The sequence below is a fragment of the Canis aureus genome, chromosome X (assembly GCF_053574225.1).
Source record: "Canis aureus isolate CA01 chromosome X, VMU_Caureus_v.1.0, whole genome shotgun sequence".
Lineage (NCBI taxonomy): Eukaryota > Metazoa > Chordata > Mammalia > Carnivora > Canidae > Canis > Canis aureus.
In genome coordinates, this window is record NC_135649.1 from 52,913,576 (window position 1) to 52,928,293 (window position 14,718).

The following is a 14,718-nucleotide window of genomic DNA, read 5'->3' on the forward strand; positions in this document are numbered from 1 at the left end:
AAACTTAACTTAGGTTATTTCCTGTAAATACCTCTAACAGTTATACAAGAAATTTAAGCTATCTTCTTAAAAGTGGCATGAGATAATCACTTTTAAATAATCTCCTGGGATCCCTGGGTGGCGCAGCGGTTTGGCGCCTGCCTTTGGCTCAGGGCGCAATCCTGGAGACCCGGGATCGAATCCCACGTCAGGCTTCCGGTGCATGGAGCCTGCTTCTCCCTCTGCCTGTGTCTCTGCCTCTCTCTCTCTCTGTGTGACTATTATAAATAAATTTAAAAAAAAATAAAAAAAATAATCTCCTACTGTCCAGATACCTCCATTGTAATAACTAATCACTGTAAACAATGAATGACTTCTTAATTTTAAGCTTGTAAACCATCCTGTATCTTCATGTCTCTAAGCTTTACATCAGTCTTTGAATTTGAAAGCACCCAGGGGTTGCTGGGTGGCTCAGAAGGTTGAGTGACAGACTCTTGGTTTTGGGCAAGGTTGTGATCACATTGGGTTCAGTGCATTGGCATACCAATGGCTTGAGATTCTCTCTCCCTCTCCCTCCCCTGGCTCTCTTTCTATTACTCTTGTTCTCAAATGAATAAGTAAACAAATAATTTTTTTTTAAAAAAACACCCAGTTTGCAAACGATTCTTATATGCATAATAAAGTCTTATGAAATGCTACTTACTGATTTAGTGGTTTTAATCTCACATTTTTTGGATTTTTGACACCAATATGCATCTAATTCTGAGAACAGTTACCCTACTCCAATTTAGGCAAACTTTAATAGGCATATGACTCACCTAAAGATATTGCTGAACTACATATTCTGATTCAGTAGATTTATGGTGGGGCCCCAAGATGCTTCATTTCCAGCAATTTCCCAGACTATATCAATGCCGTTGGTGAAAGGGTAACATTTACATAGCAAAGCTCTCTATGGTTTCTGTTGCTTGAAACCAAAAGAACCTTAATTAATACAGTACCTTTTCTCAGGTTGTAACTCCATCTTGTGAGGCCTTCTCTCATTTCTGCCTAGACCAATTATTCAAAAGCCAATCATTACCCTATTTCCTTGGTAAAGTTTTCTTTAAATTATTACAATACCCTCTTTATTGATGGCCTATAGTTCATATAGCCTCCATCATATAATATGACATTTAATTGTCCTGGATACCATCATTTCTCTCCCAAGGAGTGTGTGTTTATATTCTTTATTATACACACACACACACACACACACACACACACACATATTTTTAACTCACCATGACTTCCAATCTGGTAGTGGGAACTTGGCAAGTATTTAATTAATACTTACTGAATTGAAGGCATATGAAAAAGGAACATGTAGCCACCATTACCTGCATCCATGGTCCCTGCAAAAGTAGAAAAGATCATAAAACAGAATAGAAGAATGACCTAACATGTTTTATAGCCCTGGGCCCCAGAGGATAGATATATTTACATAAAGTTTTGGTGAGGAAAGTGGTTCACTGCCTAGGAAATAAAGATGGATCTGGCCATGCAGGAGTTTAGGTCATATGTGCAGAGCCTTAGATAACATAGATATCTTTCAGCAGAGGCAAAAGAACCACCCAGTCCCCTGGACTCAATGGTCTGCTTCAAGCCAAAGGAAGAAGAGGGGGTGAAGAAAGGAAATATCACAGAATGCTTGAGCTGAAAGCTATCACAGAGACCATCTTTTACCCAACCTTCTCATTTTAAGAATGAGGACATTGAGGCTCAAAAGTCCCTGGATTAGAGATGAACAAATCTTACCCTAGAACTCAGGTCTCCAACTTGCAGGACAATGCTGTTCCATGGCAGTAAATGTTCTGGTAGCAATTCTTAATCTACATAGGAACCTTCAGTCTCATAGTATTCTTTGTTGCCTTTGTCAGGGCTGAGAAATTCTGGCATTTTAGTGGAAAAGCCACAAAATAACAGAAGTATCCAGGCCCTCTGTTGTGTGGAGCAGAGTACAGCATAAATGAATGTGGTCTACTGTATACTGCCCTCCCTTCTGACTCCAGCTATCTTTGGTCCCCAGAAGAGCCATGACTTTAAATGGATTAATTCAACATAACTCTTTTGCTATGCTCTATTTTGGTATGAGTAGATTACAGAATTTCCCAAGGATGAAAGACTGGATGAATGAAGAATGCAATGAGCAAATATCTCTTAAATAGTGCAGCCCTCCCTCCAGGTACTCCTAGAATCTCTTTGGCATGCTCTTTACAGTGTAAAGTGGGTACTAACAAAACTGGTTCTGGAACCCCTGGGTGGCTTAGCAGTTGAGTGTCTGCCTTCAGTTCAAGGTATAATCCCTGAGACCCTGGATCAAGTCCCACATTGGGCTCCTCACAGGGAGCCTGATCTCCTTCTGCCTATGTCTCTGTCTCTGTCTGTCTGTCTGTCTCTCTCTCTCTGTGTCTCTCATGCATAAATAAAATCTTTAAAAAGGAAAAAAAACCTTGGTTCCTTAGAGCTTGATATTACATCATGACTCAAAGGAGTCTCAGAGAAACTGCTCCACTTCCTCATGAAGGAGGTAAGTAAAACCCTTCAAGAAAATTGTGTTGTTAACAGAAAAACAACAACGATAACAAAACCTTTCTAGCTGTGAATTCATTTCTACATGTGAAATAAAAATAACACCTGACAAGAGATGGCCATCTTGTTTTAGAGAGAATTGAGGATCTTTTTGAAGCCATAGTACATTGTGTTTTATCAGGAAAAAATAAAAGGGAAATTAAGCAGAGGGACTCAAAGAGAAATAAAATTGTCATTTTACAAATAGACATGAGACAAAGGATAAAAGGCCCATAAACCAGGGGCACCTGGGTGGCTCAGTGGTTGAGCATCTGCCTTTGGCTCGGGTTGTGATCCTGGGGTCCTGGGATCAAGTTCCCTCTGCCAATGTCTCTGCTTCTCTCTGTGTCTCTCATGAATAAGTAAATAAAATCTTTTTTAAAAATGGCCCACAAACATTCTTTTCCTACACTTTAGTTTATATTCTCTCATTTCAACACATGCATTATTATGTTCTAGCTTAACCCCACAATAAATAGCACCAATACTTATCAATACATCAATGATTTTTGTGGAAAAACAAGAATTATCAGAGCAATAGCCAATTTAATTTCCCTAAAAATAGGACATATATTCTTACTTTAAAAAATACAGGGAAAAGATTCTCAGTGAGTTGGTTTCAACAGTTTTGCTATAGTATACCATTATTTGAAAAAAGATGGCACTCAAGCTTTAAAACCCAGATAAATCTTATACTCCATCTTTATAAAACAAAAATAAACAAAATCTCCTGCTGTCTTCTAAAATGGTTACTTATTTAGTAAATCCACCTTTGCCTCAGTGAGGCACATTAGAGAATAATTAAACTCACTGGGTCTTCTCCATTTTGAAGGGACCTTGATTTAATGCTGCATGGGGAAGTAATTAGATGCACTTGAAACCATAGTCATGGGGAGAAAAGTAGGGCAGAATGTATTCCAAGAAGGGATTGCAGGCATCTTCAGTTACCACTATTACACAAAAAAAGAATCTAAAAATAAAAGTGGAGAACAGTCTGTAGAGTACTTTGTACTCAGTAGTTTATAGCTTATCTTGTCAGTCTAGTGTTTCTGCTGACAAATTCTGGGAATTCTCTACCCTCAAAATTAGGAAGTGCTTTGTAAAAAGTCTAATTCTAAGTTTCCATAGCTGAGAGAGACTGTAAACTTTGCTTTATGGGGGCATAGGGCTTTATTATTTTCTTTTCGTTTTTCTTTCCTTTTTTTCTTTCTTACTGCATTACCTGTGTCCCCTATGCCCACACTCATGACTCAAATTTGGAATGTGTAAATGGAAGGACAAAATGATTTCCATTGTAAAATTTGCATTCACAAATAAGCCAAACACTAAATGTATGAAGATAATAACAGTACAGTCATTAAGATTTCAGGTTCTGAAATTAGACAGATCTGAGTTTGTGTCCCCGATCTACTGTATGTTGCTTGGTGTTAGCTCCCGGTTCACCTTCTCACTTAGCTCATGTCTAAGTCTCATGGAGAACAGAGGCTGGGCTTTATTTTTTTTTAATAAAATAATTTTTATTGGTGTTCAATTTACCAACACACAGAATAACACCCAGTGCTCATCCCATCAAGTGTCCCCCTCAGTGCCCGTCACGCACTCACACCCACCCCCCACCCTCCTCCCCTTCCACCACCCCTAGTTCGTTTCCCAGAGTTAGGAGTCTTTATGTTCTGTCTCTCTTTCTGATATTTCCCACACATTTCTTCTCCCTTCCCTTATATTCCCTTTCACTATTATTTATATTCCCCAAATGAATGAGAACATATAATGTTTGTCCTTCTCCGACTGACTTACTTCACTCAGCATAATACCCTCCAGTTCCATCCACGTTGAAGCAAATGGTGGGTATTTGTCGTTTCTAATGGCTGAGTAATATTCCATTGTATACATAAACCACATCTTCCTTATCCATTCATCTTTCGATGGACACTGAGGCTCCTTCCACAGTTTGCCTATTGTGGACACTGCTGCTATAAACATCGGGGTGCAGGTGTCCCGGCGTTTCATTGCATCTGAATCTTTGGGGTAAATCCCCAACAGCGCAATTGCTGGGTCGTAGGGCAGGTCTATTTTTAACTCTTTGAGGAACCTCCACACAGTTTTCCAGAGTGGCTACACCAGTTCACATTCCCACCAACAGTGTAAGAGGGTTCCCTTTTCTCTGCCTCCTCTCCAACATTTGTGGTTTCCTGCCTTGTTAATTTTCCCCATTCTCACTGCTGTGAGGTGGTATCTCATTGTGGTTTTGATTTGTATTTCCCTAATGGCAAGTGATGCAGAGCATTTTCTCATGTACATGTTGGCCATGTCTATGTCTTCCTCTGTGAGATTTCTGTTCATGTCTTTTGCCCATTTCATGATTGGATTGTTTGTTTCTTTGGTGTTGAGTTGAATAAGTTCTTTATAGATCTTGGAAACTAGCCCTATTTCTGATACGTCATTTGCAAATATCTTCTCCCATTCTGTAGGTTGTCTTTGAATTTTGTTGACTGTATCCTTTGCTGTGCAAAAGCTGCTTCTCTTGATGAAATCCCAATAGTTCATTTTTGCTTTTGTTTCTTTTGCCTTCGTGGATGTATCTTGCAAGAAGTTACTGTGGCCAAGTTCAAAAAGGGTGTTGCCTGTGTTATCCTCTAGGATTTTGATCGAATCTTATCTCACATTTAGATCTTTCATCCATTTTGAGTTTATCTTTGTGTATGGTGCAAGGGAGTGGTCTAGTTTCATTCTTCTGCATGTGGATGTCCAAATTTCCCAGCACCATTTATTGAAGAGACTGTCTTTCTTCCAATGGATAGTCTTTCCTCCTTTATCGAATATTAGTTGGCCATAAAGTTCAAGGTCCACTTCTGTGTTCTCTATTCTGTTCCATTGATCTATGTGTCTGTTTTAGTGCCAGAACCACACTGTCTTGATGACCACAGCTTTGTAGTACAACCTGAAATCTGGCATTGTGATGCCCCCAGCTATGCTTTTCTTTTTTAAAATTCCCCTGGCTATTCGGGGTCTTTTCTGATTCCACACAGATCTTAAAATAATTTGTTCTAACTCTCTGAAGAAAGTCCACGGTATTTTGATAGGGATTGCATTAAACGTGTAAATTGCCCTGGGTAACATTGACATTTGCACAATATTAATTCTGCCCATTCATGATCATGGAATATTTTCCCATTTCTTTGTGTCTTCCTCAATTTCTATCAGAAGTGATCTATAGTTTTTAGGGAATAGATCCTTTGCCTCTTCGGTGAGGTTTATTCCTAGTATCTTATGCTTTTGGGTGCAATTGTAAATGGGATTGACTCCTTAATTTCTCTTTCTTCAGTCTCATTGTTAGTGTATAGAAATACCATTGATTTCTGGGCATTGACTTTGTATCCTGCCACATTACCAAATTGCTGTATGAGTTCTAGCAATCTTGGGGTGGAGACTTTTGGGTTTTCTATGTAGAATATCATGTCATCGGCGAAGAGGGAGAGTTTGACTTCTTCTTTGCCAATTTGAATGCCTTTAATGTCTTTTGGTTGTCTGATTGCTGAGGCTAGGACTTCCAGTACTATGTTGAATAGCAGTGGTGAGAGTGGACATCCCTGTCTTGTTCCTGATCCTAGGGGAAAGGCTCCCAGTGCTTCCCCATTGAGAATGATATTTGCTGTGGGCTTTTCGTAGATGGCTTTTAAGATGTTGAGGAATGTTCCCTCTATCCCTATGCTCTGAAGAGTTTTGATCAGAAATGGATGTTGTATTTTGTCAAATGCTTTCTCTGCATCTAATGAGAGGATCATATGGTTCTTGGTTTTTCTCTTGCTGATATGATGAATCACATTGATTGTTTTCCCGGTGTTGAACCAGGCTTGTGTCCCGGGGATAAATACTACTTGGTCATGGTGAATAATTTTCCTAATGTATTGTTGGATCCTATTGGCTAGTATCTTGTTGAGAATTTTTGCATCCATGTTCATCAGGGATATTGGTCTATAATTCTCCTTTTTGGTGGGGTCTTTGGTTTTGAATTAAGGTGATGCTGGCCTCATAGAACGAATTTGGAAGTACTCCATCTCTTTCTATCTTTCCAAACAGCTTTAGTAGAATAGGTATGATTTCTTCTTTAAATGTTTGATAGAATTCCCCTGAGAAGCCATCTGGCCCTGGACTCTTGTGTCTTGGGAGGTTTTTGATGACTGCTTCAATTTCCTCCCTGGTTATTGGCCTGTTCAGGTTTTCTATTTCTTCCTGTTCCAGTTTTGGTAGTTTGTGGCTTTCCAGGAATGTGTCCATTTCTTCTAGATTGCCTAATTTATTGGCGTAAGGCTGTTCATAATATTTTTAAAATCGTTTGTATTTCCTTGATGTTGGTCCTGACCAATCCTTTTTCATTCACGATTTTATTAATTTGAGTCTCCTCTCTCTTCTTTTTAATAAGGCTGGCCAGTGGTTTATCTATCTTATTAATTCTTTCAAAGAACCAACTCCTGGTTCTGTTGATCTGTTCCACAGTTCTTCTGGTCCCGATTTCGTTGAGTTCTGCTCGAATTTTAATTAACTCTCTTCTTCTGCTGGGTGTAGGGTCCATCTGCTGTTTTTTCTCTAGCTCCTTTAGGTGTAAGGTTAGCTTTTGTATTTGAGTTCTTTCCAGTTTTTGAATGGATGCTTGTATTGCGATGTACTTCCCCCTTAGGACTGCTTTTGCTGCATCCCAAAGATTTTGAACGGTTGTATCTTCATTCTCATTAGTTTCCATGAATCTTTTTAATTCTTCCTTAATTTCCTGGTTGACCCTTTCATGTTTTAGCAGGATGGTCCTTAACCTCCACGTGTTTGAGGTCCTTCCAAACTTCTTGTTGTGATTTAGTTCTAATTTCAAGGCATTATGGTCTGAGAATATGCCGGGGACGATCCCAATCTTTTGGTATCGGTTCAGACCTGATTTGTGGCCCAGTATGTGGTCTATTCTGGAGAAAGTTCCATGTGCACTTGAGAAGAATGTGTATTCAGTTGAGTTTGGATGTAAAGTTCTGTAGATATCTGTGAAATCCATCTGGTCCAGTGTATCATTTAAAGCTTTCATTTCTTTGGAGATGTTGTGCTTAGAAGACCTATCGAGGGTAGAAAGAGCTAGATTGAAGTCACCAAGTATAAGTGCATTATTATCTAAGTATTTCTTCACTTTGGTTATTAATTGGTTTAAGTATTTGGCAGCTCCCACATTCGGGGCATATATATTCAGGATTGTTAATTCCTCTTGTTGAATAGATCCTTTAAGTATGATATAGTGTCCCTCTTCATCTCTCACTACAGTCTTCGGGGTAAATTTTAGTTTATCTGATATAAGAATGGCTACCCCTGCTTTTTGTGAGGACCATTTGAATGGTAAATGGTTCTCCAACCTTTTATTTTCAGGCTGTAGGTATCCTTCTGTCTAAAATGAGTCTCTTGTAGACAGCGAATAGATGGGTCCTGCTTTTTTATCCAGTCTGACACCCTGCGCCTTTTGATGGGGTCATTAAGCCTGTTCACGTTCAGAGTTACTATTGACAGATATGAGTTTAGTGTCATCATGATATCTATTCAGTCCTTGTTTTTGTGGTTTGTTCCACTGAACTTCTTCTTAAAGGGGAATTTTAAGAGTCCCCCTTAAAGTTTCTTGCAGAGCTGGTTTGGAGGTCACATATTCTTACAGTTCCTGCCTGTCTTGGAAGCTCTTTATCTCTCCTTCCATTTTGAATGAGAGCCTTGCTGGATAAAGTATTCTTGGTTGCATGTTCTTCTCATTTAGGACCCTGAATATATCCTGCCAGCCCTTTCTGGCCTGCCAAGTCTCTGTGGAGAGGTCTGCTGTTTCCGTAATACTCCTCCCCATAGAAGTCAGGGCTTTCTTGTCTCTTGCTGCTTTAATAATATTCTCTTTATCTTTGGAATTTGCAAGCTTCACTATTAGATTTCGAGGTGTTGAACGGCTTTTATTGATTTTAGGGGGGGATCTATTTCCTGGATCTGAACGCCTGTTTCCCTTCCCAGATTAGGAAAGTTTTCAGCTAGGATTTGTTCAGATACATATTCTGGCCCTCTGGCCCTTTTGGCGTCCTCAGGAACCCGAATTAAGTAGGTTTTTCTTCCTCAGGCTGTCGTTTATTTGCCTTAATCTATCTTCATGGTCTTTTAATTGTTTGTCTCTTTTTTCCTCAGTTTCCCTCTTTGCCATCAACTTGTATTCTATGTCACTCACTCGTTCTTCCATCTCGCTAACTCTCGTCGTTAGGACTTCTAGTTTGGATTGCATCTCATTCAATTGATTTTTAATTTATGCCTGATTGGATCTAAATTCTGCAGTCATGAAGTCTCTTGAGTCCTTTATGCTTTTTTCTAGAGCCACCAGTAGCTGTATGATAGTGCTTCTGAATTGGCTTTCTGACATTGAATTGTAATCCAGATTTTGTAGTTGTATGGGAGAGAGGACTGTTTTTGATTCTTTCTTTTGAGGTGAGGTTTTCCTTCTAGTTATTTTGCTAAGTGCAGAATGGCCAAAAACAAGTTGTATTGGGAAAAGGAGAAAAAGAGAAAGAAGGAAAGAAAAGAGAAAAAGAAAAAAGAAAAAAGGAAGAAAAAAAAGAGAAGAATAAGAGAAAGAAAAAGAATGAAAGGGAAAAAGGGTGGGGGAAGCAAACAGAAATCAAAAAGAAAAAAAACAACAACACGGGGGAGTATCTTCTGATTCTGTATACTTTAAGTCCCTTGACTTCCCCTGGAACTTGTCCGTCGAGCTTGTCTTCTGGGGGAGGGGCCTGTTGTGCTGATTTTCAGGTGTTAGCACTTGGGGGAGCTCCTCTGTCCCCTGCCTGGTGCAGGGCTCTGTGGGGGTTGTTTACCCCGTGAGGCCCCAGGAGCAACAGCCCTAGTGGCGGCGGCAGCTCTGGAAACCTGGATTCAGCTCCCGCAGGAACTCCAGAGCTCTCGTCTGCAGGGCCTGGAGGTTCCGGGGGGCGGGGCTGCTGATCTGCTCAGCTCGGGGCAGGAGCGTCCTTGCTGTCCTGGGCCCTCCCGGCCTCTGCCTGTCCAGGGGGGAGGCCGGATTCCGGGCTGTGTCCCCGGCGCCCTGTGCTCCCGGCCCTGCGTTGTTGGATTCGTGCTCCCGGCCGCGTAGCCGCCTCCGCGGAGCCGTTGCCCGAGTCCCTCCGAGCTGCTCTGGGTCCCGTCGTGCGCGCTGCAGTCTTTTGTTTTTGTTTTTTTTGTGTGTGTGTGTTTTTTTTTTTTTAGGGAGCTCGGCCGCGGGGTGTGGCGCACTCTCCTGGGTGCGCAGGTGTCTGTTAGTGTCCCAGGGAGCCCGAGGACATCCCCGCCCTTCTGGGGTCCTGCTCTAACTCCCTGCGAGCCCCTTTCTCCCCAGGAAGGTTGGTGCAGCTCCTGCTTCTCCGGGACCGGGCTCTCCTGTCCTGGGGACACTCGCCCCAGCTTTAGCCCGGCTCCTCGCGGGGCCCCTCCCCCTTGGATGCCTTTTGTTTCTTTCTTTCTTTTTCCCCGTCTTCCTACCTTGATAGAAGCGCGAACTCTTCTCACTGTAGCATTCCAGCTGGTCTCTTTTTAAATCTCAGGCCGAATTCGTAGATTTTCAGGATGATTTGAGGGTTATCTAGGTAATTTGGTGGAAACAGGTGATTTGGGGACCCTACTCTTCCGCCATCTTGCCCCTCCCCGAGGCTGGGCTTTAAATGAAAACTGTAAGCACCCTTTTTTTTTTTGCTGAAAATGTAAATATTATTGACAAAGAGCCTAAAGTTCTTAAATTTAGCAGGTGGGAGTAAGCGGCAGAGAACCAGTTCATTGCCATTAAATGGCTTCATCTGTACTTGGCAGCTACTAAGGCTGGAGAAAATTCAAAGATGGGAAACATTTCTTTGTAGCTTTCTCTCTGATTTGAGGGCAGGGTCTGTGTATAAGTATCTTTTATATCCTTTGTGGTGCCTTATCACACAGCATGGCTCAGAGTGGTCACTCAACAAGTAAATGAATGGAGTATAACATACAAGGCAGAGTTGGATATTCCAGGAGAGAGAATTGGGCCATGTTACCTATGCTCTCCAGACATAACAACTGAGGGGTGTGGGCAAAGTGATGGTGAGAAAATACTTCAGGAGGTCAAAGCAAGATAAACCTGAAGATAAAAATGCAGTTCCATGTTGCCACTGACTACTAATATATGTGCTCATGACTAAACTGGATTTAATACTCATGGGACAATGTTCAATGTACTATATGGAATGTGAAGAAAAGTATAGGCCTTCTTGGGGAGTCACTGTCACCTTGGGTTCCTTGAAGCATTCTTTTTTCCATTTGACCCACTCTTCCCTCCTGGTGCATTTTCTCCCATCCTGTGGAAGAAACTACTGTTTGCACTGCTTCATCAGCCATGAGAATAGCTTGGTGACCTGAAGAACTCTCTCTGATCTAGAGTCTCTCCACTCCTCAGAGGAGGATAATTGCATTTCAAAGGGCAGTCATGGAAGCAACTTGGCATGCTAGGATAGAATCAGTGAGAACAGCCATCAAGGATGAGACTGTGCAGGAAGAGCTGAATTTTTGTTATGGTTTTGTGCACCTGCTAGCAACTACTTATTCACCTGTTCATTGGTATGTTGGCTGGATTTTTTTAAAAATGAGACTCTCACTAGGTGTATTTAGCAAATGATGTGTAGAAGCTATTTATTCTCTGTCTTCCATGGACTGTCAGGCTCTCCTCAAATTATCCATACCTTTGCTGTTCCCATTCTCATTTCTTGCCACCTGGTGTCCTGTCAGGACATTTTTTTTTTACTGTAATGGTTTTTATCTGCATAGATGTGCCTGGCAGAATTACCTCTCTCAGCACAGCTATGCTTAGAGATAATGACATAAACATTTGGGCAATGGACTGCAGGACCATAGCCCTGGGATTGAGTGCCATGCACAGTGCCTGCTCACATGCAGTTCATCTGTTGCAGGGCATACCTGGGACAGTCTTCAGCATTAGTTGTCCTGCACAAGTGGCCCTCTTAACTACATTACCATATGCTACACAAAGACAATGTAGTGTAGATTTTAGGAGCATGGACTATAGTGTCAGACGGACTCCAAATTAGAGTTCTATCCCTTATTACCTCTGATACCTTGGCAAGTCACTTAACTTCCCTCAGCTTGTTTCCCTGTTGATATCATAGGAGGAAATAACAATGTCTACCCTCCTCAACTGTTATGGGGACTAAATTAGATAATCAGGTAAAACAATTGGCATGGTGGCTGGCAAATAAGAAGTGCTCTACAAATATTAACTCTCATTTTAAAATTCATGGAAGTGTTTTTAGATCTTTTGGGATTTCTTTTCTGTTGCTTCTAGTCTGTGTTCCGCATTTGGTCTTCTCGGCATAGGTCTCTGGGGGATGGAGCGTTTCAAACAGAGGTTTGGGAAAAGTGAGGCAAAGCTAATGGAACCTACTTTGAAGCCTGAAATAAACCTCCCAAGTTGGAGGCATGACATTGAGGGATTAGGCTGCTTACAAGCTAGGAAATGATGGTCTCTAGACTCTACCAGCATCTCCTATAGTCTGAGTACTCTGTTCTGCCTAAGGCCTGCCCTGACTGTTCAGGCAGCTGCCCAGACTGTATTTGTTTGTCTAACTGCCATATCCCGAGGCACTCAGATGCTTGTGTTAGTCTTGAAGCTGTTTTAGTATTTACTAGCTTGAAAAAAATCCTTGGAATTTAAATATGAAAACCATGATCCAAATCAGCCATTCAAAATTCAGGAAGCATCAAACATAACTGTACCTAAACAAACATTTAAAAGTTAAGGTAGCAATAGAAAATTCTACAGAATTATCCAATTAACACTGGTAGCAAACTGTAATTTCTTACATATCTATAGCATAGTTTTCTTAGAACCATCAATACAATGATTTTAAATGCTGACTTTTGTGGAGAATGGGTTAATGTATCATGACTTCCTTTCTTAGGAATGAAACACAAGCTTTCTTTTATTTTGGTCATTGTTTCTGAAAAACTTATTAAGAATGGATGTTACGGGATTCCTGGGTGGCTCAGCGGTTTGGCGTCTGCCTTTGGCCCAGGGCATGATCCTGGAGTCCCAGGATCAAGTCCCACATCAGGCTCCCTGCATGGAGCCTGCTTCTCCCTCTGCCTGTGTCTCTGCCTCTTTCTGTGTGTCCCTCTCATGAATGGACAAATAAATCTTAAAAAAAAAAAAAAAAAAGAATGGATGTTACAAGACAAATAGGTTGATACCTTAACAATTAAGGCTTCACTTTATTTTTAAATCATTTTTTATTATTTTAATTCCAATGCAGCTAACATATGTTATATTAATTTCAAGTGTATAAAGTAGTGGTTCAATGATTCCATATATTACTCAGTGTTCATCAAGATAAGTGGGTGAAATACATAAAGGTTTCACTTTAATACTCAATGATCTAAAAGTTTTCCAGATTCAAAGAAATTTTCTAGATCACTCTTAGATGCCTAAGAGGCTCCAAAGAATGTTTTGCAGTTCACCAAAAACTACAGTAAAAAAAAAAAAAAAAAAAGAAAAAAAGAAAGGAAAAGAAAACTGCAGGAATCTGGATGGTCTTTAACAGAAGATGAATCTAAGAGACCCTGGGTCTAGGGTTCGTGCAGTCTGCTCTCAGGAAGTAGGCTAAGTTCAGAGAGAATCTACTTCCACCATCAATCTGATAATGTCTATGTTGATCTACAGTGGCTGCTACACAGCCCTTAAGACTTGTTTAGAATCATGTTACTATATATCCATTTATAAGAAGTTCAACTTGGTTTTCACTATCACTTGAACTACAGGCCACCCATAAACCTCAGAGAAGCAATATGTTTTATTTTTTTTAAGTAATTTTTTTTAATTTTTTTTTTTTTTATCTACAATAGTCATACAGAGAGAGAGAGAGGCAGAGGGAGAAGGGGGCTCCATGCACCGGGAGCCCGACATGGGATTCGATCCCGGGTCTCCAGGATCGTGCCCCGGGCCAAAGGCAGGCGCCAAACCGCTGCGCCACCCAGGGATCCCGCAATATGCTTTAAATATCACCCAGTTTAAACTTCTGTATTTTATAGACTGGGAAATGCAGAAGGGGGAAAGAGGATATAATTTGTTCAAGGTCACAAAGCTAGTCCACAGAGGGGTCTGGGCTAGAACCCAGACCTTAATCCAGTGCCTTAACTCCCCATTCAATGTCTTCTAAAGTACCCCCCTCCCCCGCAAAGTGAGGTTCTGTAGCCTTACCAGTTAAGACTCCTGCTTATATCTATGCAAACAAAGCATGTTTTAATGGTTTTGAGGAGTATAGAGAGTACTGAACATATTGCAGTGTGGAAATGAAGTCTACTATATTTTTATAAAGTTGCCAATTTTGGTTTTGCACTAAGGATTTGCCTCTGGAACCCTCTCAAGGAGTTTAAATTCTCTACTGTTGTCAATAATTGTGTGTATGCATAAACAGGCAGTACAACTCAATAATGGAGTTAAATATGAGATTAAGAGATATCTTGAAATCAATGGGAAATTGTTTTAGCATAAAGAAGAGTTTTTTGTTGTTGAGAACGGCTTCTTTTTCTTGTCTGTTGATGCTTTATTAATTGCAAGGATGGTTAAAAAATGGTATTTTCCTCCAAGGAATGGCATAATCAACACTAAATGAATTTAAGAATATTAATAGAATATTGAGATCCGTATTTTCTTCTCCTCATAACCTTGATATGAACTCCAAGTCCAGTAATGTCTATATCACTGTGATTTTACTAGACCATGGTGCTTGCTTCGGCAGCACATATACTAAAATTGGAATGATACAGAAAAGATTAGCATGGCCCCTGCGCAAGGATTACTAGACCATGACCCTAGAAAAATATCAAAACCAATATGTCTTGTGAAAAAAAAAAAAGATAGCAAATAGAGAGTAAATAGGCCCTTAGGAAATCAGACATTTCTTAAGCCAGGCATAGAAGAGTAGTGGTTCTTAAACTTTAGTCCAGGACTTGTGAAAACACAGATTGCTGGGCCCCTTTCCCAGAGTTTCTGATCTAAGTTCCCAGGTCCATACCATGAGAGTCACTAGTAAAAATAATTAAAAAAAA

General features: G+C 40.6%; 1 non-coding gene across 1 annotated transcript; it reads left to right on the forward strand.

Moving 5' to 3' along the window:
• Nucleotides 1-14,392: 14,392 nt before the first annotated feature.
• Nucleotides 14,393-14,502, forward strand: LOC144309262 (U6 spliceosomal RNA). Its single transcript, XR_013375321.1, has one exon. It is a non-coding gene; the product is annotated as a U6 spliceosomal RNA (small nuclear RNA).
• The last annotated feature ends 216 nt before the right edge of the window (nucleotides 14,503-14,718 follow it).